Genomic DNA, 15118 nt, shown 5'->3' on the forward strand with positions numbered 1-15118 from the left:
TAATAAATCTTTTAATTTGAGCATTCCTTTACATACCGTCCTGTACATATAAGTGCTGGCAGGTAGAAAAGCAGGCTTGTGTTGCAGACACAGGAAGAGAACCTGAATAATGTACAAGGGGAATTTTTGTTTTTACAGTCTGGGAATCATAGTCAAATGCAGAAAATTAACAATCTCAACTACTGCACAGTGCAAAGGCTGCAAACAAAAGATCTCCTATCCCAATTTTTTATGTGGCTAAAGGAAATCTATATTCCAGACAAAAAAAATTACTTTACAACTGGATGCATGTAGACCTGCTTTTCCCTGTTTTGCCTCCGTTAGCATTAATATGTGCTAAACACATGATTTGACACATAAACTAAACTTCCTCACTGAATTGGCTATCATTTATTTATTTTTGGTACATACTGGCTTTCACGTTTCTCCTCCTTCTATGCAATATTATTGCACTTCTGTTATCTTAATTTTTGAGTCTGCAGAACCACAAACATGCTGGGTGCAACAACTCAGCTATTTTTCTCCCCTTGTTGCTGCATATGGCATGTATGTCTAATAGCAGTAATGAAGTGTAAAAGAAATGAAGAAACCAGATAGAAATATAAGCAACTCTTGCATAATATACATAAGTACCTATGCTCTTCATCTATGCCTATGCGAGAATTTTTTTAAAGACGTAGTAGTGTATTATAAGAAATAAATAGTAATGCATTCCATGCTCATATTACAACAACACTTATGGAAAAAATAGACTTTACATTCTTCATAAACAAAATTTGTCATAAGGTCAAGTCTCTTCTATCTGTTTATTGGTATTCATTCCTCCAGAAAAAGCTTTTACTAGAAAATTAGACGTGGCCCTCACATCCTATCCCAGGATGTAGACCTGAGCTCTCCTGTACCTTTGGGTATAGAAAAAGGTGCACTTGCCCTATCTTTTAGAGTTGGATCGCACAGAGGACTCTATGTACACACTTAGATTCATGTGTCACAGCTTCCCTTTCTCATGGTAAGAACCTGCGGAAAGGAATTTTATTCCCTCATTTCTAATATTGGACAGAAGCACTTCTATTATTCTTTTCTCCAGCAGAGGCACTGAGACCTTGAAGAAATCAAAAGCTGTCAAATATCAGACTCTTCATTGAATCACTTTGTGGGGAGAAAACCTCTGCAGAAGGAGAAAACACAGCTAACTTCTGTTTCTTTTTAACCTTCTAGACACTAGACCTGAGGTGGAGATCAAAATACTTGGCTGCACTCCTTGAAAAACTTGATTAAGAAGTGAACAAATTATGCTGAGAAGATCCTCCAAGAATTATTTCCATAAAGGCAACACTATCCCACCTGGTAAAAACTATTTTGCATCTGTTAAAAGTCAAAGGAGGAATTAAAGAAAGAATAATTAAAATCTGCTTAATTTCTTTCTTTGCATTCTGTCATATACACATTCAGCCAAGCTCATTAGTGCCTATGAGGCAGCTTTGCTTTAAAAATATTACAAAAAAATCAATTATGACTGCTAGCTTTTAAATAAAGAGATGACACATGGGAGCAATCTGAATTGCTTGATAAGCTGGGTTCATTTGAACAATATGCACTTGAATGCAGTTAGCATAATGTCATTAACCTTGACATCAGAAATGTAGGTTAGTGTTACAGAAGGGTGATTATATTTTGGAAATCATTAACCATGTTAAGGATTTAAGGGTCATCATTACCAGGGAGCTAATCATGCTTTTCTAGAACAAAGCTGATCCTGATTCCACCACTGCATTTGTGCAGAATGTGAAATTAACTCTTTCAGTTACTAAGGTCTACCTGAATAAGTAGAAACTCCAACAGAAAGGAAGGAATGAGTCAGAATTTTTATAAGTAGTATATTGCATTAAACAATAATAATTTTTTAATCAACTGCCTTTGCTTGGCCTTCCAGTATCATGTAATTATGTCAGAAATGCAATTTGCATTAAAAAGTAAACAACCTTGCACCACATATTGCTGCCTGGTTCTGATTGCTAGAGAAAAAAATGAAAACATGAACCCTGTTTTTGTTTAATTAAATCTCACCATGCTTGGACCTGCCATGCTGCCTATACACCAAACAGAAGTAACAGAATCATTTTCATTCTAGAAACGGGAATGAGTAGCTAAATTTATGATACTTTTAAATACGAAGATACAGGGTTTTTTCAGAAAAGAAGTTTCAATCTTCAGTCTGAGCTGGAGAAATGAAGACTAGAGCTAAGAAAGGCATGCTCAAGTAGTTTGGCTTAAGTATGTCTGTAGATGCTCAGTTAATGGGATAGTCCCACATAACTCTAAAGTTTTAGAACTGTCCATGTTTAGTTCCTTGGCTCTAGTCAGTAGGGCAAGAGAAGTTCAGAATCTGTGTTAGCTGGTAATCAATCAGTATTACCAGCTGTCGGCTATAGCTGTGTCTCTCTCAGCTCTTGTAACCTGAAAGGTTTTTTTGTGCATCAAACTCCTACAGCCAGCTGGTGTTTCTAAAATGCAGAGTTCCAGGCCTGCATTGGGAGATCATTAAAAATAGACACATTTGAGATCAGAACTCCTGAACTCTTTCTTTGTGCTAAACCAAGTGTGCAAAGACTCACAACACTTAGTCCTGGCATGGAATGGGACTTAGATTCAGCAGTTCGGTTCCCTCCTGAGGAAAATATTTGTGTGACCAGGGTAGACTTTTGCCTGCCAGCTTTGCTTCCTTTCCAAGTCATAGCATTTCAACCATTGATGTGCACTGGCTCTTCCTGGACATCACAGCTCATCTCCTCAAAGTCTCCCTGGGGGTCCCTGTGCCACCTTCACACCTGTCTCCTCAAGCAACAGTTAAGCTCTAACCCTGTGGCCCAAGAAGAGAAATTCAGGGGGCCCAGCATCAGGCACACTACCCTTTTTCCCCAAAGGGAAGACCCTTCCTGTACTTCGTATTTCCTTCTGGTCCTACCTGAGATTTTTCAAGTCAATAACTACAGCACACTGCTTCCTTGTGCCTCCAAAACAATTTGACTCTTCCTTTGTTTTTTTCACCAGAGAGAAGCATTTGCAAGGCTTACAGCTTTCCTGGCATCCTTTAGTTTTGACCAAAGGGTCTTTTCCCCCAAGAGGTCCTTCCCCGTACTCTTCTGTCTTTAACTCTCTGTTTCTGTGCCAGGATAGATTGCAGGAATGGGGCTTATATGAGGATATAATCACTTGGGAAAGGAATGTAATTAAAAGCAACATATAAAGCAATTAAAAAAATATCTTCTGAGGACACTTAGCTGGCACAGTGAGAATTTTGCTGAGAATATTTAATTGTTTGGATTATTAAGAGCAGACAGGTTTGTTTTCATTCAAAACAAACATGGCAATTAAATAAAAAAACCTATATCAGTACAACATTATAATTACAAAGCTAAAAAAAATTCAAAAATGTAGGAAATATAAACATTCAGGCTTTCAGAAAGTGGGAGAGATTCACTGGATTAAGAAGATAATTTTTAAAAAGTCCTAAAGTTTTATATCAACTACACTGTAAGGAACCAGATGTAACACTGATGTAGCTGCCTTGATCACTAGTATTTTTTATTCCAGTTTTTCCAGTTAAATCTGCAGCAGAACACACTGCATTTGATGGTATCAAGTGCATGTCATAAGAAACACTTGACAGATGAATTTACATTTGTTGTATTTTCTTTCCTAAGTGTCCTGTTTTACCATTTAATTTTTGAAGCATTAGCACATTGACATATTAATTTAGGGTTTAAATTTCTTTTCAGAGAATATATGGACTTGTTTTCATATTTGATGGAAATGTTTGATAGAAATACTACCAGATATTAGATAGACTTGTGTGAGGTAATGCTCAAACTGACCAGAAAAATCAAAGCTAATTTTTTTTAACTAACTAAGGAGAAAATCCAGAGTTCCTATGAAAGCCACTCCTTAGTTTTAACTAGTGTGTCTCTTCTGTGGATGTTAACCAATTAACCTACTCTTATCTGAAAGAAATAGGAAGCATTCAGTCCTGTTTGGGAAATGGAAAATCTAAGTAGGGAGATCATTTGACTGCCATAAATCCAAAGAAGGAAACTCCTTCAGTAACCTTTTCTGAACTCCTGTATCTATTCCTATTATACCCTAACTGCATTCAGACACTGCCTAAGCCAAGACTCAGCACAAAAATTTTTCTTGTGTCAAACCTATGTTGGGGAGGAGGGAATGGAGGGTGTTTGGATGACAGTGCGGACACTCAAGCTGCTGTGGAGAATCACAAACATGATGCTTTAATAAATAATCCCTGCTGACAGGTTAGAAATCAAAGCTCATTAGCACAATGGGAAGATAAGCATTTTAATGCCTCTGGATTCTCTCCACTGTAATTAACATCACATACAGCATATTGTTCACCTAAAGCCATAAATCACAGTAAAATGTGCCACAGTATACACATATCCTAAAACCACAATAATGAAAATGAGGAATAGCTTAGGAAAACTAGAGGATATAATATTTTTTCATATGATCAATTGAAAACTAAAACTAGTACTGAAAGTACCTTAAAATTCTTGCAAGATGGATGGTCCTCATAAATATGTCTGAAGGCCTCCCTTTACCTAAATAAACTGCGTTGCTGTAGTGCCTGTGGGCCAAACTCTACCAGGGTAAATAAGCAAGAGTAAGACAATGGTATTCCTGAAGTGAATATGCAAACTCATATGTGTTATTCTGTACAGAACTTGATATCAATTTTTGGTAGTACTCCTACTGAATTTTTTTAAGGAAAAACTAGTGACCCTTAAATCCAAAAGATGTCGGAGCCAAATCTGAAGTTGAACATGCCACCCAGGTTAAGATTAAATAAACCAGGGATTATTTATGAGTATTTCTATTTCCAGGTGAATTGGATCCCAGGAGGGAGAGTTGTGAGATTGACATTACTGTTTAAACTCATTATCAAATGCACTGTGTTCAATTTTTTATTTTATTGACTTGATGTACTTGCAGGAGAAGGCAGACTTCTTTGCAAGTCCTGTGCCTTGTCTGACTTCTTTCCATGTAGACTGTCATTTAATTATATGTATTTTTTAAGGTCTCTCTTCCTTCCTGTTTAGGGCATTAGGCACACACACCATCCACCTGAGAGAGAGCTATGGATTGAGAGAGAAACCCTAGATACTCAAGTGCTGGACAGGGAAAACATAGTTATGATAAACTTTGTAGCCTAAATGCTTAAACATATTTTCAGACAGTAACACCACTGAGGTGGCGCACGGTGCAGTTGCTGCAGCGCCTGTGACAGCACCAGGGATGCACAGGGCACTCTGAAGGCCAGCACTACACTCAAGCTCACAAAGGATGCTCAGGAAGCACCATGAACCTGCACCCTTTATCAGCTCAGCCATATCATAAAGCCCCATGCTGGCCCTGCAACAGGTGATATTCTGAAAAACATTCCTTCTGCTGCCCAGATGCATTGCTCCTCTTCCTTCAACTAGGAGAAAAGCAGGATGGAAAGATGGTGCATGGCTTCACAAATTCCACCCTCCCCCAAAAGGATTCTGATAGCCCATCTGCAAGTAAAGATCAGAAACTACTCAGAGGTTATCCCAAGACAACATCATTGTTGCTTTGGGGCAAACAGGACACTACAATCAGAGCCACCCTTTATGACTGTCAGACTCACCTCTGGTTTGGCCTGGCCTCTCTATCGGATGCAATGTGAGTGAATCCGTGTCTCAGGAGGGATTGTGTAGGTGCTCTCTGGTTGCATGCAAAATTTCTCAATGATCTGGGCTTGCCTGGGTGTGGAGGAGAGCACAGGTCTCTCTTGGGGAGCTCCTTGGTGTAGTAGGAAATAGGTTTGGCACTGGCCATGTATGAAGACTGTCTCTTTCTGCTCTTTAATTACCGTTTCAAGCTGTGGGCCAGGACAAGTGGGCTCTTGCTGCCAGTTCCTTCATGAACATCCCCTGCAGAAAGAAGGTATGAAATCACATCCACTGCCAGCTGGGTGTGTGCCTCCTGCTTGGTGGTGGACAGAGATTCCACTCAGTGGAGTCTCACTGCCTGCCCCTCATCTGGGATGTCAGGCTGCCCTCCCTCCCAGGGACTCTAGCTATGGGATTAGGCTCCATTTTGCTTGCTCTTTTCCTGCCCCATGGTTCTTACATTCCTGTCAGCAGGGGCTGGAGTTTGACAGGAGCATGAGGACATGCCCCTTCCTTGTGCCTCCTCTTGAGGATGTTTTACTGGCTAGTGATTAAAAACAGGCATTATAATCCCTTGAGAGACAGAGGTTATCCAGATGCCCTTTTTAAGGCAGTCTACAGATCAAATCTTGTCCGAGAAAGAGGCTGGTACCACGAGCATGTAGGCAAGCTCAGAACTTGTTTCCCCGTAGGAGACCATTAACCCTGTCATGAAACTGAAGGTCTCCATGTTCTGTGGACATAGGAACAGGACATGGCCTTGAAGCAGGTGCTCCAGGGCCAAAGGGCAGCAGAAATTTGGGTGTACTCCTATGCCTACTCTGTCCTGAAAGTTTGCTCTGTCCTGATCCCTGCTTGACATGTAAGTCTTACTGGATCAAGGTTTAAAGGCAGAAATCTTTCTTTGAGAAGGAAATCTGCATCTTACTTAGGTGGTCTAGATTTTCCTGACAGATATCTCTTTCTGCCTGTTATAGCTGTCTGCTTTGTGTGTTGCAATCTCTGTTTTGCCCTCAGGCATCAGTGAAAGAAAAATAATAATCAAGTTTTATGCCAACAACTGCATGGAAACAAACATATTCCTAACACACCATTATTTCTTGTCAGATGGACAGTGAGAGTGAGCCTCACAGATGCCTCCCCTTTTTTTCATGTTCCACAGGTATTCAACCAGTTAGCAATAGGAAATACATAGCCGAGTAAGGGGTGGCAAGAATTTGAACTTTGTGCATGTTCTGAAGTGGTCTTTCCCCTTTTCTATTTCAACATATTACTCAAAGCACTCAATTACACATCTAAGTTTCCTCAGCTTGTCAACAGAAATTTAAGAATTTGGCTCTTCTCCTAGAAGTATACGGCTGATGCTAAAGGAGAGCAAGACTCTTATCACAGTTTCCTAATCAAGTTCTCTGTGGGCAAATATTCCTAGTCCCACCATAAGTGTTTCTGAGAAAAGACATACACTGTCCCACTCTCCATAGTCATCAATTATCCAAGCACTACCAGCAGTATTAAGATAGAAGAGAGCGGTTTCCCACAGATATGCTTCTCATTTGATTCTCACACAAAAATAACTTTCAATTAGCTACACGAACATATACCACAGGGAACACATGAAGGCTGCTGCCCACAGCTGCGCGGTGGATTATTCCACATATGTGGAGGGGACTCAGTATGGGCCTGGTAGGTGGTTGACAGTCATGGCATCAAGATTCAAAGTCCAGCCTGGTCTTCACACCACTGTGATTAACAAATCATGTTCTGAAGCCACTGCCACACTGTGAATGGCATGGTTAGCCTTCAGCCACTTCTCTTTGACTCTTCAGCCTTGGTGACCACGTCATTTACTGTTGCAGATCCAATGATCATATGATTGAGTGTGGACAGCTTGTGGCACAAGTCCAGTGCAAAAGTTTGGTCATGCTACCATGCTGCAGTGTAGGGCAGCATCTCCTTACAGCATCTCTTACATCTGAACAGAGAAGGAGATTATACACTTGTCTTGGTGTATTTCCGGATTGTGAATGAAACTGTGTCATCTGAAGCTGCAGAAATGAGTCCTCTGCATTAAGTAGAATGTTGTGGCCAAAGTCTCTACAGGACCCTCTGATTCTCTCCCTACCTACTGCAATCACCATTTTGCAGTAGCCAATACTGGCAGGGGTCAAGAATTTTTTTCCCTCATCTGTCACTCTTTATGTAGGCAATCCAAAGAGTTGTCTCTGTTGTCTCTGTCAGTAATACTACTGTACTAGAGGTAGCAGATTTCCCCAAGTCCATGGAAATCCATGTGAAAGAAACCACAAGACTTCTTAGTTGATCCACATGCCTGAATCTGCTGTGACACTTCTGTGGGCACATATAATGAAGCTGAGAGCAGGGATCAGCCTGCCTTGACCTGTTTCTTTTTTTCCTTCAGGACCTTCTCAGCACCCTGAAGTTTTGCCCAAAGTAACCAAAAACTGTCTCTTACATTGTCATACTTGTTTGTGGGCTCCCAGAAGTTATTTGGAAAAAAACAAACAAACCCAACACATTTCCAACAACAAATTAAATAAAAAAAAACAAGCACCAACAATCAAAGCTGAATGGAGTCTGTGGGTAAACCCCATAATAATTTATGGCTGTTTACATTCCTTTAAAAAAACTCACCACTTATTCTACAGATGTGTTTTGACAGCAGCATTTTGGGCAAAAGCCAAGCAAGGATAAACACAGATAGCTGGTGCTTATAGGGGAAGCACAAAAAATGGAGAAAGGAAAAGAATTGCACTTGCACACACAGAAAATGTAAAGGCCTTTCCTTTACAATCAGATCAGGAAATGGGGAAGGTATTTAGAAACAAGTCTGCAGTCACTGAGAATTCGGAATGATTTTTCTGAGGGGAGCCACCACACCACCAGGACATGAAAGTGACCACCCAGTGAGCAGGCAAGTGTGAGGTCTGCTCTCCACATTGACCCAACATGAAGGCACAGGCCAGTGCTACAGGGCTGTGTTAGTGTGGCAGTGTGCTCATGCTGAGAGGCAGCTGTGAGGACAGCTCTCAGTCCAAACCTGATTTGTGTCTGATGAGCTGATGACAGTAGGAATGCCAGGTTTGCCTGCATCTGTGCATACAGGCCTGGATGCAACAGATTACTTGTGCTGAAGCATGAACTCCCCAAGGGTCATATTCCTTGGGAATCAACTGGTTGATGAATTGTATGTATTGGTATTAGATTAGGATTTCCCAGAATACTGTTATTTCATCATTGGTTAGAGGAAATGTGTATTTGGACATTCAAGGTCTTAAAATTTCTCCAAATTAAAATTTCTCCAAAAAGAACAGCTTTGCCAATGCCTTTCTCTGATGGCGATTTTCTGCTTCTCCACTACCTTAGCTTTCTCCTCTCATAATTTTACTGCTAAGTCCCTAAACCAGTGCCACGACCTAGTGCTCCACCCTGGTTCTCATGAACATCTTGTTCGCAAAACTAATCTACAGGTTCTTCTACAACAGCTGTGCAGCTCACTTTTGAAAAAGTTTCAAAATACAAGCCTTTTCCTTCCCCACCTTTCCAGAGACCTTCTTAAAAAAGCTTCTGCAAAAATGATGGTTGTAGAGAGGCTGCTCCGGGACAGGAGGTCCTGCAGACCGCACACTGCCAGTACCTGCTCATCTGGGCACACCACCTGAATGCAGGACTTACTGTCCTCAAAAAACAGGGAAAACTTGCTGCAGAAAAATTGATTTTTAAAGAAACTTGACTAGTTAGCACCTAATGGTGTCTGAAAAGATACACAAGATGAAGATTAGGTATCTATATACAGATTTGGTGTCTGAAAATACTACTATCACAAAACGACTAGATGAAGACACAACTGTAAAACAAACCAAAAGCTAGTAGGCTGTGTATGCAGCTTAAATTTCAGAAGGGCCAAGCACCCCGTAAATTACACTGAGACCAACAGCATTGCTGTCTGATTATAACTCCAGTAAGAGTGACAGGCATAGAAAAAGCAAGATTGCGCTGGCTTTGAATGGGAAAGCTGATTAAATGCATTTTCCTCTGTCACTATTCGATGTTGCTTGTCACTGTATCTACCCATTAGTCATTCCTTCTGCATGTCATGCTTGTGTTTGCCATGCTAAACCACACAGTGTTATTCAAATAACCCCAATGCTGAAGCACGAGCAGATTGCATTTTGTTGGCAAGCTGCAGAAGGATGAGGAATTATAGGAGGTACTTTTTCATAGCTTATCCTTCTGTGTAGGGGAGAACAATGAACAATTTCCACCTTTTAGTCGTAACTCCCATGTTTTTATTTAAGTCTTTTAGGCTCTTTCTATGACAAGTAATAATTCTAATTCCTTACATTACTGAATTATTGCAGGTTGAAATACAATACACATGGTGAAATGCTTCCATACTGTTGTAAAACACTGATGACAAATACCCAGATATGTAGCTAGTTACCAAGATACATAACTTAAAAGTCACCAACCTGGTTTACAAAACCTATTTATCTGATTATTATAATCTGATGAAAATACAACTTAACCCCAAAATGTTTTGCCCCTGGATATTTTAAGATCAGTGACTGATCTTACTTAGAGACCACAAACACTCCTGGTGGCTGGTTGGATGCGCTATGGAGCAGATTTAACACACCGAACTGCTGCTTGCAGAGGTTTACAATCCCCGTAGTCTAAAGTGTAAATTCAGCTTTGGTCTCACACTCCTGGGCTTTGTTTTCCTTAAAACCCTCTGCTTCAGCAATGCCCCCACTGCTACCATCCTTCCCTGGCCATCGTGTGGCTGGTGTTCATTTCACTTGCTGGGAGTTGATCATGGAGGCTCTGTAAGATGCTACAAAGACCTTCACTACCCTTTTTCTTGACACCAGAACTGGAACATACCTCTGATTACTCACAAGAACACCATTACAGATTGAGTTTAATCTTGTTGGCTTACCCCCTCTAGCTGCATGTCAGCTCGGAGTAGAACATCTAACAGAAATCCAGTATTTCCACAGTCCTCAGCACTGTACCTCAAGCATAAGCAGGAGGTGTGCAAGGTGTGAGGAATGTATGCAAAGCACATACATTTGAATGTTAAATGCCTACATTTGCCAGCCTTGCCTCCCTGGCCTCCCTTGATAGTCAGTGCAGACAGAGCGTCTCCCCCAGCAGGCAAGTCAGAGCCTATAACTAAGGCTCCTGTCTGAGTCACCACCAGAGAAGTTACCCTCGTCCACTGACTCTGAAAGGGGAGAGGGAGATTCATTTCTTTACAAAGGCATCCAGTTCAAGGCCTTACCCTTGGCAGTGTCATTGTCCTCCATCTCCCATGAATATTTTCTATTTTCATTTCTTAAGGGAATAAAAAATAGTGAAAGAACCACAGGTATTATAAGCAATTGAACTAAACCCAGACTAGCGAAAATAGACTGTTGCCACATTGGCTTAATGGAGAAGCAAGCCCTGGCCAGGAATTTGTGACAACAATGTCTAAATCTGAAAGATAGACTGGGATGATACATGGTCAAGCCATCCTTCCCAATTTCTAATGAATCCTACTGCATGTATAGACCCATAAGCAAATGTTCCATATATAGGAGAAAACTGGTTGTTTTCCAGCGCATCCTCAACTCTATGTAAACCAGGAGGTGAGCAACTAAAATAAGATCCAACATGAGATACCAGGTAGTTCTTTCATCCAGTTTTAAATATATGAATACATAAATCAATGTGCATGTTTAAGTGTCTGGCTCAAATTAATAAGCACCCGTCCTGTGCCTCAGGCTTCCTGACAAGAATCAGAATTAATAATTTAATACACGGAAGAATGATAATCTTGTGGTTAAGTAATTTGAAAGCTGGATCAGTTCTTGGCTCTGCCACAGATTTCCTGTGTGACCGTGGGCAAGTCACTTAATCTTCTTGGCCGAGTACCTCAAAGGTATGTAGGTGCCTGATCCCACCAGTTAGGCGCCACTGCTATCTTCAAATAAACATTGCTTAGCTGTTTCTTCAGTCGGTAGGTGTCTGATTTCTGTCAGTAGGCATAAACAGGGTTTGATGACGTCATCCCACAAGTTAATGAGCTGCTTTAAGGCCTTATTCAAGTTAAAACTCCTAGGTCCCCATTGTGTCACATCTGGGAAAGCTGGCTTGCAGCTCAGGGGACCCCGCATGGAGGTGCAGAGGATGTGCCTGTCTGGCTAGAGAGAAGCAAACTTTTTTGGCTGGAGAAAGCACTGCCTTTTTGTAAGGACCTTGGCTGCTGGCAGCTCCTTTCTCATCTGGGAAGGTTTTTTCCCCACCCATCACTTGTCTGGACCACTAATTCAATCCTGCACATTCAGTTAGGTAGCAGGAAATTACAGTATGGGGGAAATTATAGGAAGGAGAGAGGGGAAGGACAGAGGTCCTTAGCCTGGGCCAGGGCAGTGCACCCTTTCTGCCCCATGGGTGGGGAGCAGCCACATCCAGGCACTGTTAGCCTCCCAAGAGCAGCCCAGCAGTGCCTGAAGTCTGTGTCGCTTCACTCGCCATGCCTTTTTAGTTTGGAGCACTCATTGCCCTCCTTTTCCCTTCCTCCTGGTGCTGCTGATTATCCAAGGGGGAAAACTAATGTTCATGTCTACTGAAAGTCCTCACAACAGCAGCAATGGTCTGGTCAGTGCCATGCTGAGTCCCCAGGGTAGCTGGAGCTGTGATCTGAAGCTTTTGAGAGAAACTTAAAGAATCCCTCAGAAGTATTTGCCTTTGTGACAGATTTGGGGACATTTGCCAGCTGGTTGACACAAAAAATCACGCATTCCTCCTTTCTCCAGTTGCCTGAGCATGGTGTGTGGGGCATCTTGGCATTCTGTGGTCAGAGCCATTGCTTCACGTTCCCTGTCCATCTTTCCAGAAGGATCAGAAACCTGGGCAGTCCTAAGTAAATCCCAGTGAGCTGTGTAAAGGGGGCATCCAGAGGGAAGTCCTTCCACATGTTGCTGTACTTTTCCATATTTCTTTGGAGGAAGAACAATGTTTATAGACTTGTTGGGAGTTTCAGACTTTGAGGACTGGATATAAACAAGTCAGTCAAGTTGTTGAGGTCTTTAGAATATGTTCTAAGCTCAGCCAGCTGTACTTCTTCAAAAGAAAGAAAAAGGAGAGATATTTTACATAGCAGGATAGGAGTAAACAGCAAATACAGCATTGCAATTAATTTAGTGGTTTAAGAAATTATTCCAGCTAAAAGCTAACTTACTCTGTTACCTAATTTAAGACATTGCTAACCAATCAAAGTGATATAGAAAACTGGATTTTCCATATATGCTTTAATGCTTTCCATAACAATGTGTAGCTGTGAAATCTCATGACTCATACATGAGAAAATTGAAGACGTCTCAGCACAACTGAAAGGCACTGGGCTACCAAGGCAAGGAGATTTTGAGCTGGTGAAAACTGTTGCTTGCAGTCAGTGTCACTGTGGATGTGCAGGGCTGTCTCTGGTGCATGTGTTGTGGGGGTAGCAGCTTCACTGGAGGAGAAAGCAGGCCCTAGTGCTTATTTCTCGTTCTTCTTTTTTCCCCTTTTTTGCAGGCACAGCCCCACAGAGCGAGAAGACTTAACACTGCTGCCCACAAGAAAGAGTTCCCAGCAGGGGCATGAAGACCTTCCCCAAGAAAGCGCTGCCTGTTGTGCCCTGTACAAACAGACACTAAACCAACCCTGTTCTATCCCAGTAACAATAGCAACCTGGTGCTACAGTCTTGTGCAGTCATAGCCTCTTTCTTCTTACAGAAGTGTGGCCAGGGAGGCACAGAAGAATTACACCGCAAATCTCCGCTGTGCCTGGGAGGGTGAAGGATTCCCTAGCCCTACAGGTCCGGCTCTGTGAGATTTCAACTGGGATCACAACTCCCTTGGCTCTTGGGTAGATCTAGTCAAGCTGGAATGAAAGCCAGCTCTGCTGAGTCCAGGGCAATGTAAAATAGACAAGTGTTTCACTAATGAATTCCCCTAACACACAGGAGGGTAGTTCAAGGTTTCTCCTGTGCATCCCTATCATTGAGGAGTATAGCATGGCAAAAATAAAACTTTATGAACTCCTTTGTTACTTTTAAAGATACTCACAGCAAGTGCTTGGGGTGCGCAAACTGGGACATTAGATCAGCAAACAAAAAAGGCAGGAGATACATAAAAATAGCACAACTTTTAGAAAATAAACATTTCAGAGAGGAAAGCAATTTTTCTATACTTCTGTTGCACACATTCTCCAGAAGCAATCTTCTCAGCCCCAGTCTGCTGTCACTGTAGTCAGCACCTGCCATTAAGGCCTTCAGACAGGATCAGGTTTTGTGTCGATATTCTGGGAAGAATTTTTTAATAGATAATGTGATGAATAGCGTATAAAAACTTGCTGGTTAACTCTTTTTCCCTTCAGCCCAGTCATTACAAAGGTTGATCTTTTTGACAGTGGATCCAGCATACAGCCATTGACTAAGTAAACAGTGGATGGAGGTTTAGCCAAGAAATGAATCTACCTCCAGGTGGAACACTGACCACAACATGGGGTGGAAAGGCTCCCACAGCTATTAGATTACTCTGGACTGTAGTGAAGTTTTTCCTCTTACTGTCTTGTAGGAAGCAACTGGTTTTTTACAGTCCTGAGCAACCTCGGATAGTGGAAAGTGTCCCTGTTCATGGAAGGGAGCTGAAACTAGATGATATTTAAGGTCAATTCCAACTCAAGCCATTCTATGTTTCTATGATCACACCTTATGGCTCTCCACTGTGTTTTACAGGCAAATAAGCACAAAACATTGTGAGCTTAGTCACTATTACACCTAATGACAAGCATTTAGGAATAGTTTATTAACATCCGGCAGTCATCAGCTTGTAATAAGAGGTAATTTTAACATATCCATTCCAGAAAATTAGTTTTTGATGGTTAATGGACAGAAACATTAACATCCATATTTGAAGGATATGTGTAAAAACATCTTCATTCTACGTATTTTACTTTTTTTTTTTTTTAAACGGGAATTATTTTTTATTTCTGGTTGAGCACATATACTTTCTAAAGGAAATTAATGGAAGCTTCCTGTTATGAGCAGAAGACAGATGCATATTTTATGTGTCCTTAATGATGTACACATAAGTTTGATCTAGATTTTTCTTGCAGTTAATACCACAGAGAAGTGGGATGATTATGTATTTGATATAGCTACTGTTTAACCCCTTTACAGTTCTTTCAGGAGTTTGTATACACAAATAACTTACAGGTCCTGTCCATATGTCTCATAGGAGATCAGGATTGGGAACTAGAGACAAGAGACTAGGTACTGGGAAAGAGGGTCAGAGTACTAATCACAGACAACCCAGTCATATGTCCCTCATAACCCCTTAACCATAGTTACTGT

Source organism: Pithys albifrons, chromosome 3, assembly GCF_047495875.1.
Source record: "Pithys albifrons albifrons isolate INPA30051 chromosome 3, PitAlb_v1, whole genome shotgun sequence".
Taxonomy (NCBI): Eukaryota; Metazoa; Chordata; class Aves; order Passeriformes; family Thamnophilidae; genus Pithys; species Pithys albifrons.